Here is a 16283-nt window from a genome sequence, read left to right on the forward strand (position 1 = left end):
ATTTAATTACAGTAAAGTGGTATCCATAGCCACACTACCAGTGCTTATTGTAACTGACAATGGGTGCAGGACATGTGAGGAACACAAGTAATGCATACACACAATGAAATAGGATGAAGCAAAGATGAGGGGTGAGGGTGAAGAAAAGGGGCACACAAGAAGGATGACTGCATAGCAAGGTCAGAGGGAGAGGCAGAGGGGCATGCTCAATTTTTTGGTGGGAATAGCACTTGCTATCATATTGGTTTACTATGATTATGTATACATGATGGCAATATGCAGGTCATCTAAGTTTTTGCATAGAAATAAAGGCATTACATGGACATATGATTTAAATGCTGATCTGTCCATAGGTGCATTATATGTATACCTCCTGATGTGTGCACCTTAACTTTTTACAGATGTCTTTGAGCAATAGACATGTGTTTCCCACAGGGAAAATGAAATAATTTTAGAAGCTCTGCAACAACTTGGCAGAAATTTTCTTGGCTTGACAGGTGATGCATTCTGGAGGGGAAAACTTATGGAGTGACATCATGAGCATTGTAAATGTTGTGGGGGGCCATAACCACTGAAGGGATGCCTGTCATCACTGGTGCTCCAGAATGATCCTCTGTGCAGCCAACAGACTCCATGCTATGACAGGGAGAGAAGTGCTGCTGGTGGTGGGCCACCTATACCACCCCTGGATGTGATGATATTATTCCTGGCTTCCTAAATTATCCAACTGCCAGGATCATCACATTCCTGGAGGAGGGACTGAGGCTGTTGTTCCACTGATGTACAGGTATGGACACTATTCATAAACATAACAGCACAATCCAGTGGTCATTCTTGTGCATTCATTCATGCATATCTTATTTGTTGTATGCATGTCATGGCAATAAAACAATGTCATGCAGTACTGACCATCATGGCTGATGGAAGACCAAGTAAGACTGGTTGCATGATCTATCAAATAGACACTGATTTTGTGACACTGTAAGCACCATTTGTACCTATATTTTTTTCATACGCATAGGGCCATCAACAGTTGGCCAGCACTGTCACACATCAGGTACATATCTTTGTACTCAGTTAGGCTAATATGTATTCTTTGTCTGCAACTGCCTGAAATTAAGAGGGATATGTATTTATTTGTTGCTTGTGTTTCACTTTAACCTACAGGTTCAATGTAATGAAGACAACTGGAAGCCTCTATCCAAGAACAGCAGACATGGTAAAACAGTGGATATAAATGCTATACTGCAAAACACTTATGTGCCACTGTGATCATGATCATAATGTGGTTTTATTCAAATGAATAGGGCCAACAACAGCTGGCCAACATTGCACACATCAGGTACATGTCTCTGTACTCAGTAAGGCTGGTGGGTATCCTTTGCCTACCACTGTCTGATGTTAACAGTGTTATGTACTCACTCCTTGCTTTTGTTCCAATTTAATCTTCAGGTTCAACACACAAAAATGACTGGTAGCCTCATTTGAGGATGACAGACCTGGCATGACTATATAGCTGCTACATCACTATGTCCATACGTGTCACTGTGACCTTTATGCATAATTTTGTTTTGTTCATGTACATAGGACACTTGCCTTCCAGATAACAATGTCAGCCATTTGGTATGTGACTTTTTTTCTTTGATGTGTTTTATGCATTAGATTCAATACAATATAATGATATGTACTTTGTGCTTACTGAGTTGTTGGGTATGGGTCTCTTTTTCCTCCATGGTGACATTTCAGCTCTCACCACCAGATGTACAGTCAGAGGAGGACATGTCGGGTATGTCATAATATATGCATGGTTTTATGCTGGCCTTCACAGTTATCTGATTTTTGACTAATATGGCTTTTCTCTGCTTTGTAGGGGCATTGCACTGCTCATGGCCATGCCAGCCCAGTAAGTCCATATCACCATGATTAGCCAGTGTTGTTAGATAATTGTCAAATTATTTCAGTCATGTCCTGGGTCATTTGCCTCTGTAAATATATATTAAATGGATCATCTGTCTGTATTTCCAGCACATCTAATTCCTGCCTCATCCACAAACCTGCCCATTTATCCTGAGGTGGGATGTGATGTGCCTCAGTCTGACAGCATGGCCAATGTCACAAGGGACACTGCATTGGGTCTAACATTGTCTGGCTCAGAAATTGACACTTCCGTGGTTTATGTTATCGCCTCCAATTAGGAGGATAGTGTGTCCAGCCAAACTAATAATTTAGGGACATCAGATATTAGTCATGATGTGATCTTCTGTCCCCAGTTAAGTCTGGTAGTGATGGTGACTATGCCACACCAAGAACTGATAGTGTCTGTCAGACTGCATGTGGGAATGTAGTTGGTGTGCTTGGTTGCATGTCACATGGTGTATGCCAATGCCAACTGTTACAGGTGCATGAATGCTGACAGCAGCATCGTGGCAATCTCCTGCATGTACTTGCTCATGCTACTGATTATGCAGCACACCAGCTGCATGTGTTACACAAATGTCAGGAGTGCAAATATGGGGAGGTAATGGCAGTACTGGCTGCAGAGCATGATTTTTGGAAAGTCTTGTTATGGTGGTGCAGGTACAGTGCTGTAATATAAACCAGGTGTTGCATGCCCTAACCTCATGAGCAGATAAACTCCAGTGGGAGAGACAGACCCCTCTTAGCAGACCTACACATGGCCCTTGTACATCATTGTATATGCTAACATGCATGCACTTCTGCTGTTAGTGACCATGTTCAAAAACCAGCAGGCACATCCAGACACATCGCAGTACTGCTTATTCCCACTCACACAGCACAATAGACAGTGCTTATAGACATAGTGGGGGACTGTATCCCAACGTGTTGCTGTCATGACATGGCACAATATACATAATGTTTATAGACACGGTGGGGGCAGCCAAGACTATGGTGTGAGCTGTCAGAGTGGGCACCCTGCACTGAATTAGTGTAACACTGGCAAGTGATCAAATGTGTGGCCTGTTGTGTCATTCTAACCTTGTGGCAATGATGACCGCTGTGCTGACCACTGCCTACTCTACACATTAGTGGCTTCTTAGTTGTCTGATGCCACAGGCTTTTTCAGCTCATTTAGCAGATGTAAGAGACTGCTTGCATGTTGTGTTATGTTATACATATTTGTCATTGTGGTATTTTGTGTAACATATTGACAACTGCACTACTGAATGTAATTGTCATCTTGCTTCCATTGGAGCAGCTCTTGCCAGTTGACATGCAGCAAGCATTTCTACCAGTCATCAGCAGACTACGTTACTCTTATGGCATTTATATGCACATAAAGCATTCCATTGTTGTCTGCCTTAACTGCATGTACAGGTATCCTTCATTGTGCAAAGGGGTGATACTCGTAGCCCTTTATTCCAGTACATCACATGCTGTCGCTCACTACAATATGCACATCTGACTTCCATTTTCACTTTTGGTATCCTCTTGCTGAAGTGTACTTTCCATGTGTGCCTTTCCATACATACCTGATTTCACAAGCACATCTATACCTATGTTGCCATATCCAATATAATCCTGCATGCTCCATGGCTGCAGAGTAATGCCTATCATTGATTCTTTGTTGAAATGCATAGATTTATGCTTTTGGCTAACTCAAGTTATTGCACCCACCCATACATTATTGTGTTGCCTTGTGTGTGATAGTCTGGGTCAGGCATGTTACATAATACTTTTATGTTCCTTGTCAGGTATGCAGCTTTGTTTTCAGTTCTTGCCATGTTGTTAGTGTTGCAGTTCTGTATGCTGCATAGGCAGGTGTATTACAGTGTTTTACATTGCTATGACTTCTGTTATGCATCTTAAGTGTTATCGTACAACCCCTACAGTCAGGGTCTGTTGCTTGTAGTACATCCTTGGATGTATGATCCTACAGTTATTGAGATAATGGAAGTTATACTGCTACCTACATACACTAATTATATGTATGATGACATCCTACCTGGCCAACAACAATGTTCTTCTGTGTGCACCTTATTCATCCCACACATATGCCAATATAGTCGTCTTTGGTGATGTACCTTGCCTACAGTTGTCCCTTGGTGAATGTTATTTTGTAGTCAACAAGATATGATCTTTTCTATGGCCAAATATTTGTATAAAGTTTTGAGCTGGATATTGTGGTTATGATATGTATGATGTTCAATCTAGACAACTAATGGCCTTTTTCTTTTTCCAGTAGTTGTGTTGTATGTTACTGTAATGAGGCAACACTATGTAAATATCACTGCTTTATTAATGTACTTCTGTATTTGTAGCTTGTCATGACCCAAAGTTATTAAATAGATGCTGTTGTGTTGCCTGAGCTAGAATATATGTCCACAGTCTCCATCACCCACATCTAGCTCTTCTCACCATTGTGTCCTGTGATCATCCTGTGACAGCTATCATAGCTCCGTGTCAAATATCTCTGGCTGTTGTGGTAGGTTATCCACTCCTCAAGCTAGCAGGCCAATGTATTTTGATGTTAGCATAGTGTGCAGCTTGCAGCACATGGTGACCATCTGTTATGTCTTTTCTAGTGTGTATAGGAGTGTACCCCCAGATGTATTCAGAGACCTGAATCTTGCTTTCAGCACATCAAACATATGTTCATTGGTGTTCCATGGCATGGCATACACTCGTTTGTATGAATTCCGGTATGATTTTCACTGTTGTAGTATTATGTTATAGTTTTTTATTACCTTTTAATTTTTCCCTGCTCTCCTTTCCTCATTCTAGTTAGCTTCTGCCATCCTATCCACATGTCTGGGAAACTCTTGTGTAATTCTTGCTCCCATATTGTTTTTGTCCCCTTCCAGCCTTGAGTGGTAATGGCTTTAACCTAAGTACTCAGCAGTATGATTATGTTCATTTCTCTTTCCTTCCAGATGCTGTCTTCTTTTTTAAAACGGCATAAACAGAATTCCAAATTATAGTCTGCTTCCTTTGAGATATGTCTCCACAAATCATCTATCCAAGAACATGTGCAACAGTTCTGCCTGTTCCACCTGACACCTCCAGCATCTACTATAATCTTTTATGACGTCCTTTACAAATCTCAGGTGGGTTAGCTACCATCTTTGCAGTATTCTCAGGTCTGTGAACTTACTAGACGTGTACTTGTCTGAATTATCTTCTGCTAGTATCCTGCAACTCCATTCCATCCTTCCTCGCTTCCCCAATCTTTTCTCATTTTCTCTCCTCTTCAACAGTGTCCATTCTTTCCCTTAATATTTCATAGATCTGTTTGGCCCTTTGCTTCCCTAACCTCTTCCATTTCCTTCAGAGTTCCACACTACCTCCTTTCCTGCCTGGTCCTTTTTTCTGTAGCCCTCTCTGTTTTCGGTTTCCAGGTCTTCATGAGTTTCAAGTAATTCCACCCTTGCGCCTCTGGTATTATATTTTTCTGTTGGAAGTTGGCATAATGGTTAAGGTGTTTACCTTGCAAATGCAAGGTGTAGGGTTTGATTCTCACATGGGGTAATTGGCTAGGCTTAAAATGGCCCACAAGGGCAGCTAGCCTAGTACTAATCTATGAACCTATTAACTCTTATGTTGTTTAAATCTTTTCTTGGCATACTAAATCTTCCTCTCGAGCTATTCTACTTCTCTGGATTTCTTCATTTTTCTTTCCTATTTCTTACCCTCAACCTTCTGCTCCCTATAGTTTTGAGGTTATCTTCAACATATTTCATGCATCCCATTTCTTTTAGCACTGCTTCATTTATGTCTTTTAGTAAGCTTCTCAAACTTTCCCTCACCCATACTCTTTTGCTTTAGCTCCTTCTCATCTGTGTCTAGCCAGTGAATCTTGCTACATGTCAGCACATATGCAGGACCCCACAATTCTCCCTCTCCCAGTCCCTCTTATTTTACATGTTCACTCCTTCTCCTTACCTTTATTGACCCAATCCTCTATGACGTTTTGCATTTACTGTAGCCTTTTTGTCCCTAGGGATTTTTGTATGTTGCATAGTAGGTGGATGATTATGGGTAGTATCATCATCCATGTTGTATTAAATTTATCAAGCAATGTGTAAGTGCCCCCTTCACTTTTCTCCAAATTCCTCTACATTTTCCTGATTGTCTCCCTCAACATGTTCCCAATATAAAAATGGATACCAATTCCTCCTTTTCTCTTCTGTTTTCCTAATCTTACTGTTACTGTCTTTTTGTTGTTGCACCTGACTCCTGATACTTCCTTAAAACTCTAAGAAGTCTGTCCAGTTGACATCATCTGCATGTAACAGAAACTGAGATTTTTATCCTCTTCTTTCTTCATGCATTGCTAAATTTTATCTGACTTCCACTACCAGCTCCTCAATCACAGCTGTCAGCAGATGTGGGGACAATGGGCAGCCTTGTTTGGTCCCCGTCATAGCAAGCATGAGAAGACCTAGTGATTGGGCCACCCCTGTGCAGTCTCCCTCTCTATCCGTGTCTCCTTATATAGTCCTCCATTTATCAATATCTCAGTGGTATATGGCCTATATCTAATGTATGAACTTTCTTACTGCCTACTTTTGCTGCAGTGTCTTCCCTGGGAACTCTCACTTCAGCATATCAAAGGCCTTCTGCTGGTCAAAGAGTACAATCCCTCCTTCCCCTTCCTGCTTCTTTCTTCCCTGTGCATAAATGTTTGCAGGTCCCGCAGTTTTTTGGGTTTTTTTGCCGTCCTTTCTTCACTTCACAAAAACATTCTGTCCTGGTTCTGTTATTTTTGCAATACTTCTTCCAGTCTTACTGCCAGTACTGCTGTCAAAATTTTCATATCTACAGTAACCAAAAAAGTAGACCTCTAATGCACCCCCTTTCTCAACTATTTTCATAAATGTGATAGCATTTATTTTGTCACCCAGAATGAAAGTGACATGCATGCGTTTTTTGCTGGAAAATGATATTTTTGAACTGTGCAGTTTAATATCTTACCATGACTAAAAACATACACTTAATATTCCACATAAAAAACAGCAGATAAAAAAGATAAGTGCTTTCATGCAAGAATAATTTGTCACTTAAAAGACAGCTTTGTGTTGGACCTCGGATAAAATCTAGACTGAGATCTGACAGAACGGGTACTTTCCTATGTTGGGCATGCAAAGCATGTGACTCGATATCTAGTATTAATTTGCTCAGACATCCAACAATGAGTATGAGTATGAGTTGTAGTTTTGTTTTTCATGCAGATTGCAAAATCAGAAACTTGCTATATTTGGCTAGCTGTAGAGTATGTAATGCTTTTTAGGTAGGTAAATCAAATAGCTTCCTAAAAGAATGTGTTTTACTACACTTGGGTGATATAAAACATGCTAATTTGTCCAATGCATTGTATAAACATGTCTCTGATAACACTGGGTTGTTGGTCTTTTCGGCTTTTCCCGGTTAGAGGTTGCCACAGCGGAACTCTGGTCTGCTAATGATTGGCAGTAGATTTTTTTTTTCTTTTATGGTGCCAAGTTGCCAGCCTGACACCCAACCTTCAGCGAAGGCACGCCCATTCACTCATGTCTTTTGGAGGCCACTCGACTGTAGGGAGGACATGCAGACTCCACAGAGAAGGCACTCCAGCCGAGAATCGAACAGGAGAACCTTTTGCTGTGAGGCAACAATGCTACCGCTGTACGACCGCGGCTTTCTGATAACACTGGGTATTCTTTTTTATTTATGGTGTTACAGGTCATTGAATACAATAAAAGAGGAGGTGACTTGAGAACTAGGACTGAAATTGCTGAAATTAAGTGGCTAGCCACCTTGCATGCTGTTAAAGCTCCCACTAGGTCTTATTTCAAATGTACCTTTATGACTAGCATCAAAGGCATGGATATTACATCATTAGGTTTTACTGCATCTGCTTTCCTATTTGCTAATCATTGTTTTAAAATGGATCATCTTCTGTTTGACTAGATCTGAAGAAGCATATCATTGTGAAAGCACTTATCTTTTTTATATGCTGCTTTTATACTGAATATTAAAAGTGTATGGTTTAGTCATGGTGATCAGGCTGTTTTTTTATCTGGTGGATTATTTTTGTCAAAGAACAACATTTGGCTGCTTATCTTACTTTTCTATTCAGTTTAAGATCTTAAAAGTAAAAACTAAAAAGTTACAGGCACTTAGAGGATACGTAGCTGAAATACTGGTATGTCCATAAGGGTCATTCTCATATTTCCCATGGGTGTATGCCACAGGAGATTTATAATATTACCCAGTGAAGACTCTAGCCTGTCTGTGTCTTTCCTGCAGTTTTTACTGAATGTTTTTTCAATGAAATTTGCTCAAACTAGGAAGTCATTCATTGTCTTTCTCTCTAAACTACACACACAATCTCACATTTACTACTAAATATATTGGTAATCTATTGAAATCAGCCAGTATAGTCTCGCTACCTAAAAAAAGCTAATCCTGCATTCCCTGAGGACTATGCAAGTTCATAGCAAACCTGGTTCCTTTTGCTAAAATAATTGAGAAACTCATTTATAAGCAAATATTTGACTCCATGTGAGTGAGTGTATTAAACTCTCTTTGAAACAACACAGTTTTATACAGTACTACACTTATTTTTACACTCGTGAATGACATATATAACAATGTCAAAAAATGAACTAGTAAATGTAGATTTTCCAAGGAAGTCTGTAACTGGTTTGAAAATATTTCTATTTTGGAACTTTCAGAATAAATGAATGCACTGAAATTCCACAGCCCATGCCTAGTAATATGGGAGAGTACATCAAGGTTCCATACTGGGGCCACTTTTACTCTCTTCATATGTTGATGACCTCTCTTGAGATCTTCCCAATCTAAACTATATCATGTATGCAGATGACATTGTACTCATTAGAAAAGCATCCTCCCCAAATGACATTAGTACTATACTATAAAATGATTTTAAATTACTCTGAAGCAAGATGTTTGACAACAGACTTACTATAAATACTAAAAATCCACCCTGATCTTATTTTTAACCTTAATGAGGCTAACTTTCTCACAACACATTCTTATCTTGACACAGATAACAATAGCATCCCTATTTGTGCAATGCAAATATCTCACCCTCCTTCTTAAAGTCTTAAAGTGTATTGTTACACTTCTCATACATCTGTGCTTTACAGTTAATTTTATTTCTTAATGTAACCAGAACCTCAAGAAAAACTTCATTTCAAGGCTCCAATAAAGGTGGAGGGATTAGCCTTTATTGGAGTCTTCAGATGAAGTTTTTGTGAGGTTCTGGTTATCGTTACTTCAGTTGTCTGCTTAGGTGATTCTTTATTTCTTAATATACTTATGATATTAAATCAGCAAGTGATTTGAAAACAAAACAAAGATTATGACATTTTTTTATCTTTAGGCTTTACTGCTGAAACAGTTTTTTTTATTATGGCCACATCTACAAACTGATGTCAAGATAGGTATTGGCAATAATGTACATACACATGCAAAGCATTATGGGTAACCAAAAGCACCATATCGTGTTAGAAGAACAGCTACGTATTTACATGATGGTTTCACCAATAGAGCATTTAAAGTTTTAAATTTTCAAGGATTGATGTTCTACCTCTGAGAAAAAGCCAAAAAATTGCCTTACTATAGCAATAACCCATGCCTGGGTGTGGGTAATGTGGGATTTACCCACGGTTGGCGTGGTTTGGTCCGGAGGGCGAAGCCTGAGGGACCAAACAAAGACAACCATGGGTAAATCCGCATTACCCCAGAAGGAGTTATTGCTATTATCTATGACATTATTTAAGAAAGAAATAATTACTTTTCTTAAATAATGGCATTATAATGCCTCTTTGCTGCCCTTCCGCAGCTATCTGGCATCCGCGGCAGTTTTGATGTACTGCGCATGCCTACGCAGTACATCAGAGCTGTGGCCAAAAGCAACGGAGAAAGCAAGATCTCTGTTGCTTTTTACTGTTTTGCTATGTTAAATGGGTTTAACATAGTAAGACAGCTTTAAAATAAGCAACGGAGATCTCTGTTGCTTATTTTAAAGCTGTCTCGCTATGTTAAACCCATTTAATATAGCGAGACAATTTAAAAAGCAATGGAGAAAGCAAGTTCTCCGTTGCTTTTTACTAATAAGCTATGTTAAAAGAGTTTAACATAGCGAGACAGCTTTAAAAAAAACAACAGAGATCTCCGTTGCTTTTTTTAAACCTGTGTCGCTATGTTAAACTCTTTTAACATAGCAAGACAGTGTTTTAAAAGAGACTTATACTAATGGAAAAAGTCCGGGCGACCGGACCTTTTTCCATTAGTATAAGTCGATTTACAATGTGCACGCTGGCCAATCAGCATGCACGTTTTGGAATATTAATGGGGGTCATGGTATAATAGGATATAATACACCCTTATTGCTGCAGCTAGCATGGAAAAATGGTAGTTTATACGGGTCTATTTCACATTGTTGAAGGCAGACAATATTGAAGCTGATATTGTCGGCACCAGATTAGCTAAAGCAAAAAACATTGAACATTTAAATGGAAATCTCCATAAGGGGAGATTTCCATTTATTTCAATGTAGTGCGGTCTCGGAGTTGGTATATTTAAGTAGGGGGGTGTGGGGGGGCACAGCTTGCAAAGGTAAGTGTTTACTTATTTTTGTTTTTAGGCATTTTTTTTTTAAACTTTCGATGTTTCAGAATTCGATGTAATGGTGTCGACCATATCAGATTCGATATTCTGAATCTTCGATAAGATAATATAGATGCGTTTATACACTAATATAGGAAGTGAGGGATTGTAGGTACAGTCTTTCATGATGTCATATCAGGTGTTTTCAGTTTCAATAAAATGTTCAATAGACAGTGCTTACAGATGAAATCAATTGTGAAAATTGCACACTACTTATCTCAAAACCTGTAAAATTTTATTTGGTATATGGTGAGGAGGTTACTCCCATCTTTAAGGGTGGGTTATTTACATTTGCTAAGGAATATATAACAATACACTTTAAATAAACCTTACTGCATCTTCCTGGCTTACCTTTTCTTTTTTTAAAAAGAAACATCTTTATTAAATTATCATTTATGACATAGGCAATCATATATTTATATTTTTTAATCTTCTTTGTTCTCTGCTATCTCTCCGTCTTTACCCTACTTCCTATTTTTAACTCCCTTCATTGGTTTGAAATTATATGTATGGTGTGTGTGTGTGTGCGTGTGTGTGTGTGTGTGTGTGTGTGTGTGTGTGTGTGTGTGTGTGTGTGTGTGTGTGTATCTCTCACTTTCTCTCTCTCTCTCTATATATATATATATATATATATATATATATATATATATATATATACACTTGTAATAGGTGACTCCATTGTCAGACACACTGACGTCCCACTCACCAGGCTGAACAAGGAGAAGGTCACTGTAAGTTGCCTGTCGGGTGCCAGGATCCGCCACATAACACAAGCACTCAGGTCACTCCAAAGCAAGTACAAATATAACTCCGTCATTGTCCATGCTGGTGTGAATGACCTGAGACATACCTCCCTGGACTACATGAAAAGAGACATAGAGGAGCTCTCTGATCATGTAGCCCAGGCCGGTATGACCCTGACCTTGAGTAGCATCTTACCCTCACCAAGAATGATGCCACAGTATAAAGACAAAATGATCAATTTTAGCAATTGGCTAAAGTATTGGTGTCATTCAAAGGAGATCCAGTGTCTGTTAGCCTGGGATGACATGCTCGACAAGCCACATTGCTTCACTAGGGACAGCTAGCACCTGTCACCCTTGGACTTTCGAATACTGGCTAAGGCTCTTGCCAACCCATAGTGCCTTTTTTAGGCAAGGCTCAAAAGACAAACCCACCTCCATAGACAACACAAAGAAAAAGAAACTAAGGGTAATGCTGCTGAACGCCAAAAGTGTAAACCTCAAGATGCATGCACTCGAGGCTCTCCTCAGTATGGAGAATATCAATATATGTGCAGTAACAGAAACCTGGTTCAAGGCTCCCGAGGACACACCAGCACTACCAGGTTATACCTTTATACTTTTCGGCCCCAAAACTCAGACCGAACCACAAAAGGAGGGGGAGTATCCATATTCATCAAAGATACCCACACCTCCAGGTTAGTGGCACTGCATGAAGCATCGGAGACCATCCATGTGCAACTAACAGTGGGCAAAACTGCCTTTCAGTTTGTAGCCTGCTACAGACCACCCTCCCAAACTCAGGAACCCCACTTGGCTTTCCTGAGAACACTGGAGAATATGAAGGTCTCTCCAAACACCATTATATTGGTTGACTTCAACTACCCAAACATAGACTGGGAGCACTACTCAAGCCCCAACACCCTCGCCCAATGGTTCCTAGAATTCATAAACTCAAATGCTATAGAACAACTGGTCACCACTCCCACAAGAGGGGAAAACATATTGGACCTGATCATCACCAACATGGGGACTCTATGTTCCATACCAGAGGTATACCCCTCATTGGTAAGATCTGACAATAAATTAATCTCACTGGACATCCATATCCTGTCCCCACCCCCAGCCAAGGAAACCACGGTGAAGAACTTCTCAAAAGCAAACTTCACACTTCTCAAAACCAAGGTGTAATCCTTCAAAGCCCCCGGGCCAGTGGAAAATACGGCCCAAACCACAGAATCCTTTACAAATGATTTCTATGAACACCTACAGGAATGCATGGATCGTGCTATCCCAAATAAAACCAAGACTCATCCCTCTAAAGGCAGGGGACCTGTCTGGTGGACCCCAGCCATAAATAAGCTATACAACAGAAGGAAGAAGCTACTACATGACAGAGCAAAATCCCAAAAAGGGAAGGCATCTCTGATCAGTACTAGCAAGAAATTACGATCCCTCATAAAATCATCTAAGGCCAGCTTCAAAAGAAAAATTGCACAAGATGCTAAAGATAATCACAAGGCCTTCTTTAGATATGTCAGAAACCTAGGTGACAACTCCCAGATAGGCTCTGAGTTAGTTCAAAATGACAAAAAATACACTGAACCCACAGACATTGCCAACATCCTGGCAGACAGGTTCAGTGCAAACTCACCCCCTTCCCCCCCAAAACAGCAAATGTCTATCCTAACAGAGTGTAGCCTCCCTGACATCACAGATGCACAGGTGAGAGCTGCCCTCTCCAAAGTAAAAAACACAGCATCAATGGGACCGGACGGTGTCCCAGGCTGCGTCTTACATGAACACCAAGAAGAACTGAACCCTCACATAAAGTCACTGTTCAATCTCAGCCTTACTACAGGATATGTACCCAAGGAATGGCGTACAGCAACAGTGGTCCCATTCCACAAAGGTGGTGCCACAATGGACCCCGGAAACTATTGCCCTGTAAGCCTGACTAGCCTGGTCTGCAAAGCTATGGAGCGTATCATCATGAAACTCATAAACAAAGACATTGGGAACCTCCAAACACTGGATCCTACCCAATTCAGCTTTGTTAAGGGCAGATCTTGCCTCTTGAACCTGGTCGACTTCTTTGAAACAGTCACCCAGACCATAGATGAAGGGAAGGTAGTCCACACAGCCTACCTGGACCTCACACAAGTCTTTGACACAATACCCCACTCGGGCATCATAAATAAGCTCACCAGCTTAAATATCAAACCCTATGTCACAAGATGGGTTGCAAACTGGCTCAGGGATAGAACCCACATGGTCAGAATTACAGGCGCCATGTCAGACTCTAAACCAGTTACAAGTGGCATCCCACAAGGCTCAGTCCTGGGACCTCTCTTGTTCTGTATATATTTTTCTGAGGTACAGGCTAACATGGGAGGACTATGGCTGACCAAGTTCGCAGATGACTGCAAACTGGGTGCCATAATCGACTCGTTAACTGACACAAGCATCCTCCAAAAGGGTCTCACAGAGATGGATAACTGGTGCCAGAGCCATGGCCTAAAGCTAAATGCCAAAAAGTGCATAGTCATCCCCTTTGGGAAAAACAAAGTGCCCACAAATTACCACATAGGTGGTAATCCATTAAGTACGGAAGAAGTAATTAGGAATTTGGGGACCCAAGTAGATAGCAATCTCTCCTTTGACAATCACATTGCCAAAGTGGTTAGAAAGACCTTCTATATAGCCCACCTTATCATGAAAGGGTTCATATCTAGATCAAGAGAGGTCATTGTGCCCCTCTACTCATCACTCATCAGGCCTATAATTAAATACAATGCCCCATTTGGGATGTACCTTACCTGACACCTGCAGCAACTGGAAAGACCCCAAAAGTACCTCACCAAGAGGATCAAGGGACTCAAACAGATGCCCTATGCAGTTAGGCTAAAGAAACTCCAGCTCTACTCAGTTGCTTACCGCCTACTAAGAGGTGATCTGTGCCTGATGTATAAAGCCATGTCCAACCCAGAATTAATGGACATGCTCCACCTCAAGAAATCCAAATCCCTTAGAGCTACACACTCCAGGGACTTAAACCTCAGCACAGAAATAAATGCTGGAGGGACAGATTCATATCCCAGAGGCTCCCCTCACTCTGGAACAAAATCCCAATCCATGTTAGGCAGAGTCCCTCAATAACCGTCTTCAAGAGAAATCTTGACGAGTGGATGGGAGATCGTAGGTTTACCCCTGGGATCTCTTCTCTGTCCATGCTAGACAGAGGCACAGTAAACTAACCTCAAAAGGGCTATCTTCTGTGACCTACTATACAGAGGCACAGTCAACTAATCTAAAAGGGTGGCGAAAGCCAAACACACTCTGGCTAGGCTTATAAATGCCCTAGGGCAGATAGCCTAGTATCAACCTATGAACCTATATATATATATATATATATATATATATATATATATATATATATATATATATATTTATATATATATATATTTATATATACATCAATATATATATATATATATATATATATATATATATATATATATGGCTCCACTTCATATGTTCGAAAGCTCATAACATCTAAATTCAAAACCTTGAGATCAAATGATCAAAAATCCAAAACATCTAAAACTCATAACATCGACTCTCAAAACATTGACTGCTTACTACGTTTATGCAGGGGGGCAAGACCCCCTGCACCCCCCCCCCGTAAATTAAATATACCAACTCCGAGGTCGCACTACAGTGGGGTTAGGAAATTAACTTTTTCCGCCAGAGTAGTGCAACCTCGGAGTTTGTATATTGAATTTATGAGGGGGGTCTCAGGGGAGCTTGCCCCCTTGCATAAACGTAGTAAAACTTCTGTGGGATGTTATTTATAGTTGCTTTGTAGTTTTCAATGTTTTGAAATTTGATGTTATGAGTTTTAGATGCTTTGGTTTGGATCTTATTAGGTTCATAGATTAGTACTAGGCTAACTGCCCTTGCAAGCCATTTTAAGGCTAGCCAGTTATCCCTTGTGAGACTCAAACCATGTACCTTGTGTTTATAAGGAAAACACCTTAACCATTAGGTCACCCTCCCAGCAAAACTAATAGCCTCTGCAAGGCTCAAGCCCAAGAACCTGCACACCATAGACAAAGAGATTTACCACTAAGCCATGGCAAATACAACAGCACCAATGTAATTGACAGGATTCAAATCTGTGCGGGGAAACCCCAATGGATTTTAAGTCCATCACCTTAACCACTCGGCCACGATTACAACACCCATAAATTAGATGTTATGGGTTTTCGATGTTTTCAAGTGGAACTATATATATATATATATATATATATATATATATATATATATATATATATATATATATATGGGTTCCATTTAAGTGATCAAAGTTTCAGAACTTGGAAATTTCATATGTCTGAAACCATATAATCAAAGTTTTAAAACTTCAAATACTTAAACATTGATCTCCATACAGAGCAGAATGGGAATAATCCCTTTTCCTCACTGTAGTGTGATCTCAGAGTTGGTATATTTTAATAGCGGGGGGTGAGGGGGTGCATGGGGCTTGTCCCCCTGCATAAATGTGTCTTAATTTTTTTTTTTTTTGAATGTTCGAAGTTTCAAAACATGGATCATATGGTCCCGGCCATAATGAGATTCGAAGTTTTGAAATTTCAGTCATTCAAGGTAGAGCCATATCTATATATATAAATATATATATATATATCTATATATATATATATATATATATATATATATATATATATATATATATATATATATATATATATGTATGTATACATATGTGTATATATATATATATATATATATATATATATATATATATATATATATATATATATATATATATACACACTGACAAAAACAGATGCTCGGTGAAATTAGTGCTCGGACGGAATA

At 39.8% G+C, this 16283-nt stretch overlaps 1 non-coding gene across 1 annotated transcript; it reads right to left on the bottom strand.

The window, feature by feature from the left end:
• Positions 1-15538: 15538 nt before the first annotated feature.
• TRNAL-UAA lies at positions 15539-15620 on the bottom strand. The gene has a single exon. It is a non-coding gene; the product is annotated as a tRNA-Leu (tRNA).
• Positions 15621-16283: the final 663 nt, after the last annotated feature.

The sequence above is a fragment of the Protopterus annectens genome, chromosome 4.part0 (assembly GCF_019279795.1).
Source record: "Protopterus annectens isolate FY-2018-M chromosome 4.part0, PAN1.0, whole genome shotgun sequence".
Taxonomy (NCBI): Eukaryota; Metazoa; Chordata; order Ceratodontiformes; family Protopteridae; genus Protopterus; species Protopterus annectens.